We start from the raw sequence: 18,856 nt of genomic DNA, 5'->3' as shown, positions 1-18,856 counted from the left end.
AGACAATTGAACACACACTCTCTCAACTCTCTCTATTTTCTTGTATTCTTAAACCCACTCTACATCCAGATTACTTATTCTGATAATGGAGGTGAATCGGGGGGATAATCCCTCGCATTCTCTTCCTTTTCAGGTCGCAGCCGAAGGCTGTTCTTCCTTTGGCGCCGTTTGTGGTAAATACAAGAATCGTAACGAGAAACTGAAAAAATGACAAACACAATCCATGAACGGACATCCTCACAACGGGGAACAGACATCCTCCTTGGTTGACGCCGACGGTAACCCCCGAGGAGGAAGCTTTGTTTCTCAAAATTCGGGCAGAGAAATTAGCCGCGGAAAAGGATAAGGCGAAAGAGAATGATCAGGACGAAAAGGAGGCTAAGGCTGGGGCGAAACGAAAGGAGGCCAATGCGCTGCGATTGAAGGCCTTGCAACTCCATAGGGAAGAGATTGAGCTACAGAAGAAGGCGCTTCGCGAAGCATTGCAGGCCGATGAGCCAGTAATAACCACCAAGCCAAGGAAAGAACGAAGGGGGTACGACGATGAAGATAAGTATGAATCTGATTCGCACCCCAGAAAAAAGTGAACGAAGCGGATGAAGAACTTGATGGGTCCCGAATCAGGCTATCTCGTCTGGAAATGGCCATGTTCGGCGACATGAGGGTCGACCGGGAACCAATCGTGACCGAAGAAATTGAGCAATATCGACCTCCTCCGGGAGAGGAAAGGCAATTCCCGAAAATGAGTGAGTTCAAGGGGAAGGGCAGCCCAGAGGATCACTGCGAAAAGTACGAACTGTTGATGATAGGTATAGGCCATAACGATATCATGCTCTGTAAAATGTTCAAAACCTACCTGAAGGGCTCAACTTCGATTTGGTACAAGTCCCTCAAACTCAGATCCATCGGGTCGTATGAGCAGTTGAGGAGGAAATTCTTGAAGTACTACTCCCATCTGTGCCGAAAGGCGAAGAATACCGAAGCTCTGTCCATTGTAGGCAAAGGGAGAATGAAGAACTTGGGGATTATTTGGCTCGATTTAAGGAAGAAGCTAGGATGGTCACCAACCTGGACAAAGTCAAGACAATGGACTTCCTTACGCGGTGCTGGACCCCTATAAAGGTAAAAAGTTTTGCTCCCCTCTTTACGATTTTCCCCCAAATCCCTCAATGATATCTATGTGAGGGGAGAAAATATTCGGAGGAATATGGAGAGTATTGGAGGTTACAAAGATTCTCGAATGGATGACCGGGCGAAACGAACAAAGAGATATGACAACTCACGATTTGAGGCTTACCGAAGGGAGATTAGGAAAGAAGGAAGAAAGAAAACTGATTGTGGGGCCGAACGACGCCGAGATAAAGATTTGGATGTATTCTCCCCTTTGAATGCACCAATATTAATGATTCTCCATGAGATTAAAGAAAAGCCGGGTTCGTTCGGCCAGCTAAGATGAAGGTCCCAAATTACAAGAAAAATCCCGACAAGTATTGTGATTACCACAGAGACAAGGGGCATAACACTGATGAGTGCTACCACCTCAAGAAGCTTATTGGACGAATGATCAAACAAGGCGAACTTAATCAGTTTGTCCGAGATGTAAGAGATAGACTAGGGCCGAAGGACAATCAGAAAGAGCCGAAAGCCGAAGAGCCTGAACGAAGAGACATGATAAGGGGAGAAGTAAAACCAATTTTTGGGGGCAATATGCTGGATAAAGATAGTAAGACGGTTAAGAAGAGGTACGCCAGACTGAAAGGAATATGTCCTAAGTCCAATCATGTATTAGGATTTAGGAATAACTTCCAATGTAATCTGTTTTGATTTCATTGATATTAATAAAAGACTTGTTTTGTTTTTATTACGGGCTTTATCTATTTAAGTGTTTAAATAAGATATACCATAGTTTAGAGTAAAGCTTTTTATGGATTATGATGAGATCATAATAGTGAAGTGTTGGATTTTAAACGCAGCGGGGGCATGACAAAATATTTTCGCACATATAAAATCCGAATAAAAGCATATAAATCGTGGTAAAAACATAGGGATCGAATCTAACCTTTAAAATAATTCGGAGACAGCGATCAGAGATCCTTAGCAGTTGCTCCTCAAGTGTGAAGCACTCCACCGGTATTCACCAAGAAAACGATGTTAAGGAGGAGGAAGGAGGTGGAGAGAATTGAGTTTTCCAAACTTTTTGGGTTTTTGGGGTTCAAATAAAAATAGGGTCTATAATAGTATATTTATAGGCAAAATTTTCAGCTGAAATTTTCCCATAAATATTATTATTATTATCCCATTTATTATTCTCATTAATAATTAAAACACCTTTTAATTATTAATCCTTTTTCTAAACACTTTAGAAATAATTCTCTCTATTGATTTAATTTCCAAAAATTAAATTCTTAATTAATAATATTAAGAACTTTTCTTAATTAATTTATAATCAATTAAATCTCATTTAATCAATTATTAAATTTGCCAATTAATTATTTATTTCATAAATAAATAATTATTGGCCATTATTAATTATTTCCTCCACCATTAAATCATTCTCTTTTTATGGTGTGACCCTGTAGGTTCAATATTAAGCCGGTAGTAGAAATAAATAATAATAAAACTATTTTATCATTATTTATATAAATTCTCTAATTTATTAAATATGATTAATTAATTAATCACATTTATTCTACATCGTGAGGGATACTTCTCAGCATATCGCAACTATCCGGATAATATGAATTCACTGCTTAGAATACCAAGAACCTATTCAGTGAATAGTTACCGTACAATAAACTCCTTCTACCCTTCAATGTCCCGATTAAATACAAGGCATGGATCTCGTGTCAAGCCTATCTAATTCAATCACTTGCTTACCATTTACTATGCTTAGTTCTATGCAAATTAGAAACTCCTTTCTAATTTCATTCACTCTGGCCAGAGATTCCTGAACTAGCATAAGTGGATCAGCCTTGAACATTCGCTTCCTTCACTGGAAGGGGTAGATCCTTTATTGATCATACACTATCTTCGTGTACAAATTTCTATACCCAGTAGAGCTCTAATAATTGTCCCTGGAGACTAAGAACTAAACCAAAGCATAGTTCAGTGTACACAAGATGACTATGATGACCTCAAGTCTAAGGATACTTGTACAACTATCACTATGTGAACAACTGCTGACACGTGAGTGAACTCCATCAGTTGTTCAGCTGTGCGAGTCATGTTCAGTGAACTTATTCTATAATAAACACCTACATACTAGCTATAGTGTCACCACACAAATGTCTATGAGAACAGACATCCTTCATAATGAAGCAAGCATAGTATGTACCGATCTTTGCGGATTATTAATTACCAGTTAGTAATTCTACGACCAGGAACTATTTAAGTTTAGAGTTATCATCTTTTAGGTCTCACTATTATGATCTCATCATAATCCATAAAAAGCTTTACTCTAAACTATGGTATATCTTATTTAAACACTTAAATAGATAAAGCCCGTAATAAAAACAAAACAAGTCTTTTATTAATATCAATAAAATCAAAACAGATTACATTGGAAGTTATTCCTAAATCCTAATACATGATTGGACTTAGAACATATTCCTTTCAATCTCCCACTTGTACTAAAGCCAATCACTCTGGTATCTAATACCCATCCAGTCTTTACGACGATCAAAGTGACTTTCAGAAAGTAGCTTTGTGAGTGGGTCTGCTATGTTGTTATGTGTGTCAACTCTATTTCAATACAATACAAGAAATGTTATCGCGCTCCCACTAACCCTTTTGTAAACGCATGGTTCATCTACGTTTTTTGATAAAATCAAACTCTTTGATTGTCTCATCAAAACGAATGTTCCATCTTTAGAGAAGCTTGCTTTAAACCACATATGGTTCGCAGTAGCTTACACACTAGGCTTTCATTTCCCTTGGAAAGAAAAACATCTGGCTATATGCCAGATCTCATAGTCGTAGTAAGCAGCAATCGCAAGCAAAATCCGAACTAATTTTAACAGGGCTACAAGTAAAAAGTTTCATCAAAGTCAATTCATTGCCTTTGTTTGAATCCTTTTGCCACAAGTCTGGCCATATAGGTCTCCACCTGGCCATCTGCTCCAATCATTCTTTCGTATACCGTATACATAGATTCCTTTTCGGATTTCATGGCACTATGCCATTTCTATGAGTTAACACTACTCGTAGCCTCATTATAGGTCACAGGGTCGTCATCATCAATGATCGACAACTCATTGTCATTCTTAATGACAATGCCATATTACCTCTCAGGTTGGCGAGACACTCTCCCTGATCTATGAATGGGCTGTTCCACAAAAGGTTGTTCAGTCAGAACAGGTGTTTCCACTCGATCTGTAGTAGTTTGTGCTTATTGAACTTCATCAAGTTCAATTTTGCTCCCACTGTTTCCTTCAAGGATAAACTCCTTTTCCAAGAAGGCAGCATGTCTGGAGACAAACACCCGATGATCGGTGTAAAAGTAATATCCTAAAATTTCTTTAGGATATCCCACAAAACTACATTTTACGGATCGATATTCCAGCTTATCTGGGTCAACTTTCTTGACATAAGCTGGACATCCCCAAATCTTAACGTGTTTAAGACTCGGTTTCCTTTCTTTCCATATCTCATACGAAGTTTGAGAAACAGATTTTGGATGGCACCATATTCAGTAAATATGTTGAGGTTTCCAATGCATAACCCCATAGGAATACTGGAAGATTTGCATAGCTCATCATGGACCGAACTATGTCTAACAAAGTTCGATTTCTCCTTTCAGATACCAATCTGGAGGAGTCCACTGAGAGACTATACCATTTACTTTGAGATAATCCAGAAACTCTCCATTCAAGTATTCACCACCTCGATCTAATCGAATAATTATAATACTATGTTTGGTTTGTTTCTCCACTTCATACTTATACTCTTTGAACTTTTCAAAGGGCTTCAGACTTGTGTTTCATCAAACACATATCCGAATCTAGATCTATCATCTAAGAAAGTAATGAAGTATGAAATCCACCCATGGCTTGCGTAGACATTGGTCCACATACATCTGTGTGTACCATTCCTAGCAAATTTGCAGTCCTCTCTCCATGTCTACTAAATGGAGACTGCAGTGCCACTATAAAGTGAGATTTTCATCATCCCTTTTCTTTTATTAGTTTGTTCAATCTGAAGTAAATTATGTCACATATATACAGACCATTATTTAAAGCACCACATCCATAAAGAATATTATCTCTAAGAATAGAACATTCATTATTCTCAATAATAAATGAAAATCCAGCCAAGTCTAACATGGGAATAATATTCCTCACAATCGAGGGAACAAAATAACAATTATTTAAAACAATAGTCTTGCCCATAGGCATATGTAAATGAAATGATCTACATCTTCATCAGCAACTCTTGCTCCATTTCCCATCAGTAGAATCACCTCCTCTTCCTCAAGAGTCCTACTTCTCCTTGGTCCCTGCAACAAATTGCAGATTTGAGAACCACAGACGGTATCTAATACCCAAGCAGAAATTTGATTTAATGACATATTCACTTCTATCATGAACATACCTGAATCAGAAGCAGTAGTCTCACTACCCTTCTTCTTCTTCAATTCTGCAAGGTAAACCTTGCAGTTCCTCTTCCAGTGCCCCACCTTGTTACAGTGAAAGCAAACAACTTTGCTCTTGGGGTCTTCAGCTTTTGGTGGAACCGGCTTTTCTTCACCTACTTTCTTCTTCTTGGAAGAGTTCCTCTTTCTTTTCTTAGGATTGGAACCTTCACCAATTAGAAGAACAGAACTCTTCTTAGGGGAAAATTCGATTCCGCAGTCTTCAACATGTTGTGGAGTTCAGGCAGGCTGACATCCAACTTATTCATGTGAAAGTTCACAACAAACTGCGAGAACGAACTCGGAAGCGATTGCAAGACCAAGTCTTGGCTCAGCTCCCCATCCATGGCAAAACCAAGTTGTCCAAGACATTCAATCAAATTGATCATCTTAAGTACATGGTCATTCACAGATGATCCCTCAGACATCCTACAACCGAACAGCTCCTTCGATATCTCATATCGAGCTGTCCTCCCCGCCACATCATACAACTCTTGTAGATGCATTAGGATAGTGTGAGCATCCATATGCTCATGTTGCTTCTGTAGCTCAATGTTCATGGAAGCTAGCATGATGCATTGAGCAACATTTGCATCATCTATCCACTTACGATACACAACATGTTCATCATTATGTGCGTCACTAGCAGGTTCAGTAGGCTTAGATGAGTCAATCACGTATTACAGCTTCTCAATCCTGAGAACAATTCTCAAGTTTCGAAGCCAGTCAGCATAATTAGGACCAGTCAATTTGTGAGCATCCAGTATGCTCCTGAGTGATAGTGCAGAAGACATAATGTATATTGTAAATCTGTAAATGATAAACACATAACAACACTTAGCAAATATTCGATTTCATTTTAAAACACTATATGAATAGGGTCTTTATTCATAAGTGGCTCCCACTAGTTTACCTAATTTATTCAACCCCCTACGTGAAAAATTAAGCATTCATAATGCTAGTGGGAATAGGGATCCTACATTCCAATACACAACCCCGGCTGTAGCACGAACCGCCATGTAATGTTCAATAGGCAGACAACTCTTGTCAATTACATCTTATGTTATTCCCTAATCAAACTTTAGCCTCTTGAATAATTGAGTCTCGGCTGTGGCACGACAAACTCAATATTCTAAGTCAAGTCTAACCCAACATTCCGTACAGTTGAATCAGTCCCCAAAGGCCCACAGTTGTGGCACGTACCGACCTTTAGATTCTTATTCAATGTACACATCTCTATGTAATAGACAAGTATTTCTTATTTCGAAATCAAAGCCCTCGGCTGTAGCACGAACCGACAATGATTCAAAAATAAGAACTACTTTTCTATCATGTTGGAAGGCTATGACCGACATAAGCCCGTTGTGTCATTGGCCAATTACTACTTGATATTATTTAATTTTAGAGGGATTATATTACGTTACAATTATAATCATATTATAAAGAGATTCTTCCTTTTAAATTAAATATTTCAAATCAATAATCAATAATCAGATGATTCCGAGATCGGGTGGAGCATTGTCAAGAGGCGTCACTTAATAACCCTTTCTTACAGATAGAAATATGTTGTTGACAGAATCATCCTTTCTCTCATATCGAAAATTCATATTCAATTACGTGTTTCATAAACACAAGAATCTCATGATTGTATTCATAATATTGTTATTAAGGTTATGAAACAATTTCACTATACTAGGTTGTCTAACAAACGCCTTATGTTCATTTAAGTTCACCTAAATCTATCATCGCATGATAAACTAAGCATATATCACATATATTAACATGAATAAACATCAAGGTAGGCATGTTACATCATCTAGCATATTGGTCTAAGCATTATACATCTCTATGTATCACATGAAGCATTTAAAAGCAGTTAAAACAGTTAAAAACAGCTTTAAAACACTTCATGAAAATATAAACAGTTCAAAACTTTTATATAAACTAAAATTGATCAATCCATTAGATCCGTCTCGGAAAAACAAATACAACGGTATCTTGCACGCCTAAAACGGAGTTACGAAACTCCCAGAAAATCAATTTTAATGTAAACAGTCGGGCTGTAACGCATTACAGGAACGCGTTACAAGCCCTGTAACGCATCCGGTGATGCGTTACAGCCCTTTAAGCCATTAAAAGGTGTAACGCATTCCGTGAATGCGCCACAAGGTGTAACGCATTCCCGGAATGCGCGACACCCGTTTTTTTTTCTTTCCTGCAGCAGCCGCCGTCTATTTTCTTTCTCGGAAAACGAGCCTGACATCTGTGTACTTTTCTTCCCGTGCAATCACAGACAGCATGCAGACAAGCAACAGATGTACATATATATATGATAGGGATAAATAAATCCTGATAATGGGCTGCTGGACCCAATAATAAGATGTATAATATTCAGACCAGAAAGGTTAAGCCTGATGGACCAGATCAGGCCTGGTGGAATAAAAAAGGCCCAAAAGCCCTGATTATTAATTAATTTCGTAATTAATTAATAAGGGAAAAATCAGCTATTGAGAAGAGTCCCGATAAGGATATAAATCCTTATAGATTAGCCTCAAGGGGACCTAAAAGGATAAGGAATCAGCTTCCTACTTCCTAGGACTCCTAAGTCTATCCTAATTCAGAGGCTTGTCCACCAAGTCTCCTATACCAAGTCCAATTCAAGGACTCCCACATCTATATAAGGGACCTCACCCCACAAATCAGAACTACGTTTTTTGACTTGATCCTTGGCAATCAGCAAGGTACGTAGGCATCTTGTTAAGGCAGATTGAGTCACGAAACACAAGAGCAGTCAAATCGAGCCTCGAAGCTCACGTTCCTTAGTATTAAATATAGCAATTATATATATTAGTTTTTAATCCATAACATTTGGCGCCGTCTGTGGGAAACAACAACAACCATGGCGAGAACACGGAGAACAATTGGAGCTCTAGAGGAAGGAACACCATCAGAGACAACCCAGGTGATTTCATCAACCGTGGAGGTTCCTCCCCATTCAACTTATGCATCTACTCAGGGGGAAGCCCAGACAGGGGCAACTCATCCTCAGCCACAAGGGACAACTCCCCTGACTATTCAAGGTACGAATCCTCAAGTTCAACAAATACATATACCTGTGAATTCTCGACCCGTCGGGTATGAATATTCAACTATTGTTACTACTAACCCCCCTTATGGGATGCCCCTTCGCCCTGAGGTTGGAGGAAGCGGATATGCTAGGCGAGGCGAAGCACGAGGGCAGTCACCCCCCTATATACGAGGTTTGGGTCCTATTCCTGAGGATCGGGAATTTTCTGGTCCTTATACTGAGAGAGACTCCGAATCTTCGGATGATGAAGTGGCCCCGAGAAGGAGGCGTCCTGGAAAAGAGCCAATGACCGATGGAAGGCAACGCCCCCAAAGCACCCCAGGGGCGAATCCCCAAGAAGTGCAGGAAAGGATCAGGGCTCATGAGGCTGAAATCCAAAGGCTGAGGCGTGATTTGGAGGCTCACCAGGCCACCAGACCCGAGATATCTCCTAGGGGGAGAAATCCTCCTCCTGTCATAGACCTGGATGGTCCGGTAAGAAGAAGGGCTGTTGTCCCAAGAACTGATCCAAGCAATCTCCTTCCCCTTGGAGATCCTGATGATCCAACTCCACCCTTCACAGAAGAGATAATGAATGCCCATATCTCAAGGAAATTCAAGATGCCCACTATCAAAGCCTATGATGGCACGGGAGACCCCGCTAATCATGTTAGGACATTCTCTAATGCACTGTTGCTGCAACCCGTGAATGATGCTATAAAGTGTCGGGCCTTCCCTCAAACCCTGTCAGGTATGGCTCAAAGATGGTACAGTCGCTTGCCCCCAAACTCTATTGGATCGTTCAGAGAGTTAAGTCAGGCTTTTATTAAGCAGTTCATCAGTGGAAAAGTCCATGAGAAAAGTTCAGCATCTCTTATGAGTATTGTGCAAGAAGCTAAGGAATCCTTGAGAGATTACCTGAATCGTTTTACAAAGGAGGCTTTAAAAGTCCCAGACCTTGATGATAAGGTAGCTATGATAGCACTGCAACAAGGAACTAGGGATGAGTTTTTCAAGATGTCCTTGGCCAAACGACCCCCTGAGAGCATGTTGCAGCTCCAAGAGAGGGCAGGGAAGTATATCAAGGTTGAAGAAAGTATGAGGAAGACCGTAGTAAGTAATGAGCCCACTGGAGGCAAGAAACGAAAAACTGATTTAGAGTATATCGCTAAGGATAAATATCCTAGAACTGAACAAAACCCTGATTCAACCCCCAAGAAGGGAGGACCTGGGTAAAAGTTCACTGAATACGCTAAGCTGAATGCTCCCAGAAGTCAGATTTTGATGGAGATTGAGAAAGACAGAGATATTCGCTGGCCTAAGCCCTTGAAGGCTGATCCCGCCAAGCTAGATAAGGGCAAGTATTGCAGGTTTCACAAAGATGTTGGCCATGACACCGATGAGTGTAGACAGTTGAAAGATGAAATTGAGTTTTTGATTCGAAAAGGAAGATTGAACAAGTATACTGGAGATGGAGGAGACAGAAATAATAATGGAAGGAAGAACTTTGAAGATCGTAGGAGGGACCAAGATGATCAGGGGCGGAATCCCCAACCTAGAGGACCAGTTATAAACACCATTTATGGAGGGCCGAGACCTCGAGGGCCTGTGATAAACACGATCTTTGGAGGTCCAACTGCTGCTGGATTGTCCAAAAATTCCAGAAAGGCATATACTAGAGAGGTTATGCATATTGTTGGAGAAGCCCCGAAGAGGGCCAGGACAGAAGTAACATTGGCTTTTGATGATTCCGACCTAGAGGGTGTGAAGTTTCCCCATGACGACCCGCTGGTCATAACGCCGATAATAGGAAATAGCCCGGTTAAGAGGGTCCTTGTGGATAATGGTGCTTCTGTGGATATCTTGCTCCACGACACCTTTCTAAGGATGGGGTATAACGACTCCCAGTTAACACCAACCGACATGCCGATATATGGATTTGCTGGAGTAGAATGTCCTGTGGAAGGGATAATCAAGTTGCCAACCACCATAGGTACGGAGCCAAGGCAAGCAACGCAGATGCTGGATTTCGTAGTGGTAAAGGCTAGTTCAACCTATAATGCTATCATGGGGAGAACTGGGATACATGCCTTCAAGGCAGTCCCCTCTTCCTACCATTCAGTCATGAAGTTTCCCACCCGAAACGGGATTGGAGAAGAGAGAGGGGATCAAAAAATGGCTAGAAGCTGTTATGTGGCCTCTTTGAGGGCAGATGGAGTCGGGGGGCAGGTTCTTCCTATTGAAGATATGGATGTTCGAGAAAATGATGAGAATAGAGGAAGGCCAGCAGAAGAATTGGTTTCGGTTCCTTTAGATCCCAAGAATCCTGAGAGGATGACTTTCATTGGAGCTACATTAGAGGAGCCCCTTAGAGGGAAGTTAGTGAAATTTTTGCAAGAAAATAGTGATGTATTTGCATGGTCAGCAGCTGATATGCCAGGTATAGACCCGGAGTTAATTACTCACAAGTTAAACGTGGATCCAAGCCGAAAGACAGTGAAACAAAAGAAAAGAAATTTTGCCCCGGAAAGACAAGAGGCTATAAAGCAGGAAGTGGAAAAGCTCTTAGAGGCTGGTTTCATTGAGGAGATTCAATTTCCGGAGTGGTTAGCAAACCCTGTAATGGTGAAGAAGGCTAATGGAAAGTGGAGGATGTGTATAGACTTCACCGATCTGAATGATGCATGCCCCAAAGACTGTTTTCCGCTGCCTAGAATTGATACTTTGATTGATGCCACCGCTGGACATGAAATGCTGAGTTTCATGGATGGGTTTAGCGGATACAACCAGATCAAAATGCATAAGGATGACATTCCAAAGGTATCATTTATCACTGACTTTGGTGTTTATTGTTATCTTGTTATGGCGTTTGGTCTCAAGAATGCAGGAGCCACCTATCAAAGGTTGGTGAATAAAATTTTTAAGGATCTTATTGGGAAGACTATGGAAGTCTATGTTGATGACATGCTAGTCAAGAGTCTAGTAAAGACTGATCATATAACCCATTTGAGGGAAGCTTTTGAGGTCCTGAGGTACCACAAGATGATGTTGAATCCTACGAAGTGTGCTTTCGGAGTAGGATCTGGAAAATTCTTGGGATTGATGGTCTCAAAGAGGGGAATTGAGGCTAACCCCGATAAAATAAAGGCAATCCTGGACATGGAACCCCCAAAAACTGTCAAGGATGTTCAGAAACTCACAGGAAGGGTTGCTGCGCTAGGACGATTCATCTCCAAGTCAGGAGACAAGTGCTTGTCATTCTTCAAGTCATTAAAGAACATTAAAGACTTTGTATGGAGTGAGGAAAATCAGAAGGCATTTGAAGAGTTAAAGAAGTATATGGGCCAGGCCCCGTTGTTGGCCAAGCCAGTTCTGGGTGAAGTTTTATTCTTGTACTTGGCTGTTTCAGAAAGCGCCTTGAGCGCGGTGTTGGTTAAGGAGGAACTGAAAGTCCAGAAACCCGTATACTATGTCAGCAAAATTTTGCATGGTGCTGAGTTGAATTATTCAGCCATTGAGAAATTCGCTTTAGCCTTGGTAATGGCTTCAAGAAAGCTGTGTCCTTATTTTCAAGCTCACCAAATTGAAGTGCTAACAAATCAGCCACTGAGAAATATCATTCACAGTCCCAAGGCAAGTGGGAGACTGATTAAGTGGGCAATAGAGTTGGGAGAGTTCGATCTCAAGTATAAGCCACGTATGGCCATAAAAGCCCAGGCACTAGCTGACTTCGTGGTGGAATGTACCATACCCAACCAAGAAGTCGGGGGGCAGGAAGATACCATACCTCAAGACAAGGGAGTCGACAATAGGGACAAGGAGAAAGAATATTGGGTTCTCTATTTTGATGGAGCATCAAAAACAAATTCCAGTGGAGCAGGGTTGGTTTTGCAAAGCCCTGATGGATTCTTAATTGAGTATGCCATGAAGCTAGACTTCCCAACCACAAACAATGAGGCAGAGTATGAAGCCCTGATTGCTGGCCTTGGTCTAGCTGGGACATTTAGAGTCAAAAACTTAAAGGTCCGTGGACTCGAAGTTGATCATATCCCAGGTAAAGGGAGAATTTGAAGCAAGGGATGATACGATGGCTAAGTATGTTCGCCTAGTAAGGGCTGTGATGACCCAATTTAATGAATGCCATGTTGAACACATTCCAAGGGAAGAAAATGCTAAAGCAGATGCGCTATCAAAGTTTACTTCATCTGAGATTGAAGAAAGTTCAGGAAGTGTGTACTTCCGTGTTTTGAAGACACGAAGCATAGATGTTAAGCTTGTGGCTCCCGTAGGCTTGGGGACATCATGGATTGATCCCATCAAGGCTCACATTCAGACCGGTTGGTTGCCAAGCGATGCAATTGAGGCACGGAAGTTAACTGTTCGAGCACTAAGGTACTCTTTGATAGATGGGATTCTATATAAAAGATCTTTCGTGGTTCCTTACTTGAGGTGTCTCAGGCCCGATGAGGCACGCTTGGCTCTTGAAGAAGTGCATGAAGGTATTTGTGGACAACACTTGGGGGGCAGGGCCTTGGCTCATAAGATAACTCGTTTAGGCTTCTATTGGCCAGAAATGATGGCTGATGCCAGAGAATATGTAAAGAAGTGTGACCGCTGTCAGAAGCATGCACCAATTGTTAGACAACCCCCTGAGATGCTGACCTCTATCAACTCGCCTATTCCCTTTGCCATGTGGGGGATGGATATTCTAGGGCCTTTTCCTATGGCCACGGCACAAAGGAAATTTCTGATTGTAGCCATTGATTATTTCACCAAGTGGATCGAAGCCAAACCCTTGGCCAAAATCACTACTAAGCAGGTTGCACAATTCCTGTGGGAAAACATTATGTGCCGATATGGAATTCCCCGTATCCTCGTCACTGACAATGGAACACAATTCAACAATGAGGAATTCAAGAAGTATTGTGAAGAAAATGAAATTGAGTTACGATTCACCTCTGTGGCTCACCCGCAAGCCAATGGACAAGCAGAGGTAGCAAATCGGATAATCCTGGATGGACTAAAGAAGAGGATCGAGAAGTCAAGAAATAATTGGGTAGATGAGATACTTCCAATATTATGGGCCTACAGGACTACCTGTAGAGTCACGACAGGAGCAACTCCTTTCATGTTGGCATATGGGGCGGAAGCAGTAGTTCCCGTGGAGATATCACATTCCTCTCCAAGGATTCAGGCTTTCGATGAGAAAGAAAATGAGGAAGGGCAGAGATTAGCCCTGGATTTAATTGATGAAGTGCGAGATAAAGCACATGCAAAGATAGTAGAATATCAGAAAAAAGCTTCATTCTACTACAACCTAAGGGTTAAAGAAAGGTTTTTTAAACAAGGCGATCTAATCTTGAGGAAGATAGAAGCATCTGGTGTAGGACAAAAAGGGAAGCTTGCCCCGAATTGGGAAGGGCCGTACAGAGTCAAGAGTGTTCAGGGTAGAGGAACCTACAAGCTGGAGACTATGGCTGGTTTTGAAGTCCCGAGAACTTGGCATGCACAAAACCTGAAGGTTTACTATGTGTAGGGCAGTTGGATACGATTCTCACTTGTCATGATGGAGAGTAGGTTGAAAAGCACCTTGAAGCTTTGCTTAGGATTTATATGTCTTATTATGAAGTTTATTAAGACTTGTGTAAGGGATGAATCCCAAACAATTTTTGAAGCTCAGAGAATTTTTTGAAATATGTTTGAATCTCTATGGCATGGCAATTAAATTAGATGCATGATATGAAAACCCTATAAAAAGGCCCAATTCAAAAAAAAAAGGTTAAAACTTGTTGGGCCTGGAAGTATGTCAAGCCCAGAAAAGGGCCCCAAATATTCAAAGCCCAGCACCCGGGGTCCAAAAACTGGAAGAAAATATATATGAGTATTATCTTCAAAAACCAGAAATAAGTCCCAAATCCAAAAAGGATTTGGATAAATGAAGGCCCAAAAATAAGGCCTAATCCTACTTGAATTAGAAAAAAACCCAGTATAGGGATCAATAAATCAAGCCCAGGGTCAATACTAAGTGCCCAATTAAAGATCAAAGCCCAGAAGGGCCCAAGTTGAAACCCAATACAAGGTTTCATAAATCTAGCCCAGGTTTTAGGGCAAAGATCAACCCAATAAGAGGTAAGCCCAGAAAAGGGCCCAATTAGCTGAAAATTAAATGGCCCCAAATTAAAGACCAATTTAGGGTGGACCAAAGAAGCCCAGTTAAAAGTAAGGGGCCTAATACAAAAAGCCAGTCAAAAAAGGGGAAGGCCCAAGGTAAAGGCCTGGTTTGGAAAAGGCCCAGGGTCAAAAATAAAGTACCCATAAAAGAATTCAGGCCCAAATCTTAGGCTCAAATTTGAGATTGGAAAAAATCCAGCCCAGACTTAGGGCCCAAATCAAATATATGGAGTCACAGAAAGTAATATATCCCAAATCCCAGACCCAATTCGATCAGGTTTCATGTTGTATTCATCGCCGAATTAGTTGAGATCGAAAAGGCTTCGACCAAGGCTAGAAAAGGAGGTTAATTCGGTCAAAAATATTTATCAAGACCAAAATGTTCCTGAGGAAATAATCATGCCCAGTTGACAACCCAAGTGTTTGAAAAGCCTTGTATGAATCCCACTTGATTTTTAGGAAAAAAGGGTGAAAAGAAGCCTAGCTAAATTTTTGGCCCAAATTGAAAGCCCAGAGTTGGGAGCCCAATTAAAAGGCCTGTGGAAAAGATGGTCAGTAAGAAGCGAGCCCAGAAAAGGGCCTATATAATTAAAAGTGGGAGGCCCAGGATAAGGCCCACTATATTTTAAAAAAAAAAAAAAAACAAAACCCAAGTTTTAGCCCAGCATTAGGGGCCTAAATCCAAGTATGTACAAAAATTTATGCAAATGATCTTGACCTATTCGACCAGAAAACACAAAGAAGTCCAGGTCGAATGGCTTGAGCTCGAAATCAAGTCGATCAGGGTTGAAAAAGAGGCTTAATTCGACTAGAAATGAGACCCATTCGACCAAGAAACATGAAAGATTCCTGGTCGAAATCATTGAGGTCAAAATTCTGTCGACCTGGGCAACAAAAGATGGCTAATTCGGTCAAAAATGAAGATCCTGACCGAAAGGGACGAAAATCCTGGTCGAAAACTTCCTAGTCGACAAAAAAAAAAAAAAAAAAAAGGGAAAAATCCTGGCCGAAATTCGACCAGGACTTCTGCTCGAAATACCCCTGCTCGAAAGGCTGTCGACCAGGGCAATATGGAGGTTAATTCGACCAGGATCCTGGTCGAATGGATTCCTGGTCGAAAATTGTATAAAAAAAAAAAAAAAAAAAAAGAAAAGAAGAAGAAAAAATCCTGGAAATTACAAAAATAGGAAATTCCTTAAATATTTCTGAAAATGTTAATATTTTCAGGAAAATTAGGGAAAAAATCCAGAAATTAAGGATAATCCAGAAACTAGGGAAAAATCCCAGAAATTAGGGAAAAAATCCAGGAATATAAGGATCGATCCCAGAAATTAGGGAAAAATCCCAGAAATTAGGGAAAAAAATCCAAGAATTAAGGATAAATCCCAGAAAACTGGGCAAATCCCAGAAATTAGGGAAAAAAATATCCAGAAATTAAAGATAAATCCCAGAAAATTAAGGATCAATCCCAGGAAAATTAAGGATAACTCCTAGAAGATTAAGGGAAAAAATCCAGAAATTAGGGATAAAATCCCAGAAAATTAGGATAAATCCAGAAATTAAGGGAAAAATCCAGAAATTAGGGAAAATCCCAGAACATTAGGGAAAAATTCCTGGAAATTAAGATAATTTCTGAATAAAAGGAAGATTCATTGTAAATGTGTAGGTCGCTCCACACTTTACGCAAGAACGAAACCCTGTAAGGGAATGAATAGACTTAACTTCTGCGAAACATAATCAATGTTTCCCAAAAGTTGGGGAGCAAATGATAGGGATAAATAAATCCTGATAATGGGCTGCTGGACCCAATAATAAGATGTATAATATTCAGACCAGAAAGGTTAAGCCTGATGGACCAGATCAGGCCTGGTGGAATAAAAAAGGCCCAAAAGCCCTGATTATTAATTAATTTCGTAATTAATTAATAAGGGAAAAATCAGCTATTGAGAAGAGTCCCGATAAGGATATAAATCCTTATAGATTAGCCTCAAGGGGACCTAAAAGGATAAGGAATCAGCTTCCTACTTCCTAGGACTCCTAAGTCTATCCTAATTCAGAGGCTTGTCCACCAAGTCTCCTATACCAAGTCCAATTCAAGGACTCCCACATCTATATAAGGGACCTCACCCCACAATCAGAACTACGTTTTTTTGACTTGATCCTTGGCAATCAGCAAGGTACGTAGGCATCTTGTTAAGGCAGATTGAGTCACGAAACACAAGAGCAGTCTAATCGAGCCTCGAAGCTCACGTTCCTTAGTATTAAGTACAGCAATTATATATATTAGTTTTTAATCCATAACAAATATTAAGAATTAATTAAATCTCATTTAATCAATTATTAAATCTGCTAATTAATTATTTATTTCATAAATAAATAATTACCAGCCATTATTAATTAATTCCTCCACCATTAAATCATTCTCTTTTATGGTGTGACCCTGTAGGTTCAATATTAAGCCGGTAGTAGAAATAAATAATAATAAAACTATTTTATCATTATTTATATAAATTCTCTAATTCATTAAATATGATTAATTAATTAATCATATTTATTCTACATCGTGAGGGATACTTCTCAGCATATCGCGACTATCCGGATAATACGAATTCACTGCTTAGAATACCAAGAACCTATTCAGTGAATAGTTACCGTACAATTAATTTCTTCTACCCTGCAATGTCATGATTAAATACAAAGCATGGAACTTGTGGCAAGCCTATCTTATTTAATCATATGCTTTCCCATTCACTATGCTTAGTTCTAATTAATGTGAATTAGAAACTCCTTTCTAATTTCATTCACTCTGGCCAAAGATTCCTGAACTAGCATAAGGGATCAGCATTGAACATTCTCTTTCTTCACTGGAAGGGGTAGATCCTTTATTGATCATACACTATATTTGTGTACAAATTCCTACACCCAGTAGAGCCCTTATTATTTTCCCTAGAGACTAAGAACTAAACCAAAGTATAGTTCAGTGTACACAAGATGACTATGATGACCTCAAGTCTAAGGATACTTGTACAACTATTACTATGTGAACATCTGCTGACACGTGAGTGAAATCAATCAGTTGTTCAGCTGTTTGAGTTGTGTTCAGTGAACTTTTACTATAATAAGCACCTACATACTAGCTATAGTGTCACCACACAAATGTCTATAAGAACAGACATCCTTCATAATGAAGCAAGCATAGTATGTACCGATCTTTGCGGTTTACTAATTACCAGTTAGTAATCCTACGACCAGGAAATATTTAAGTTCAGAGTTATCATCTTTTAGGTCTCATTATTATGATCTCATCATAATCCATAAAAAGCTTTACTCTAAACTATGGTATATCTTATTTAAACACTTAAATAGATAAAGCCTGTAATAAAACCAAAGCAAGTCTTTTATTAATATCAATGAAATCAAAACAGATTACATAAAGTTATTCCTAAATCATCATACATGATTGGACTTAGGACACATCTCTTCAATCTCCCACTTGTACTAAAGCCAATCACTCTGGTATCTAATACCCATCTTGTCTTTACGACGATCAAAGTGACTTTGAGAAAGTGGCTTTGTTAAAGGGTCTTCTATGTTGTTATGTGTGTCAACTCTCTTGACGTTGACATCTCCTCTTTCAACAATCTCCATAATCTGATGAAAGCGTCGCAAAACATTTCCTATAAGAAGTATGTCATCCACATACAATACAAGAAATGTTACCGCGCTCCCACTAACCTTCTTGTAGACACATGGTTCATCTATGTTTTTGATAAAACCAAATTCTTTGATTGTCTCATCAAAACGGATATTCCATCTATGAGAAGCTTGCCTTAAACCATATATGGTTCGCAGCAGCTTACACACTAGGTGTTCATTTCCCTTGGAAAGAAAACCCTCTGGCTGTGTCATATACACTTCCTATTCAAGTTCCCCATTGAGGAAGGCCGTTTTCACGTCCATTTTCCAGATCTCATAGTCGTAGTAAGTAG

This window comes from Apium graveolens, unplaced genomic scaffold (assembly GCF_009905375.1).
Source record: "Apium graveolens cultivar Ventura unplaced genomic scaffold, ASM990537v1 ctg8290, whole genome shotgun sequence".
NCBI classification, from domain to species: domain Eukaryota; kingdom Viridiplantae; phylum Streptophyta; class Magnoliopsida; order Apiales; family Apiaceae; genus Apium; species Apium graveolens.
This window is presented reverse-complemented; position numbering follows the sequence as displayed.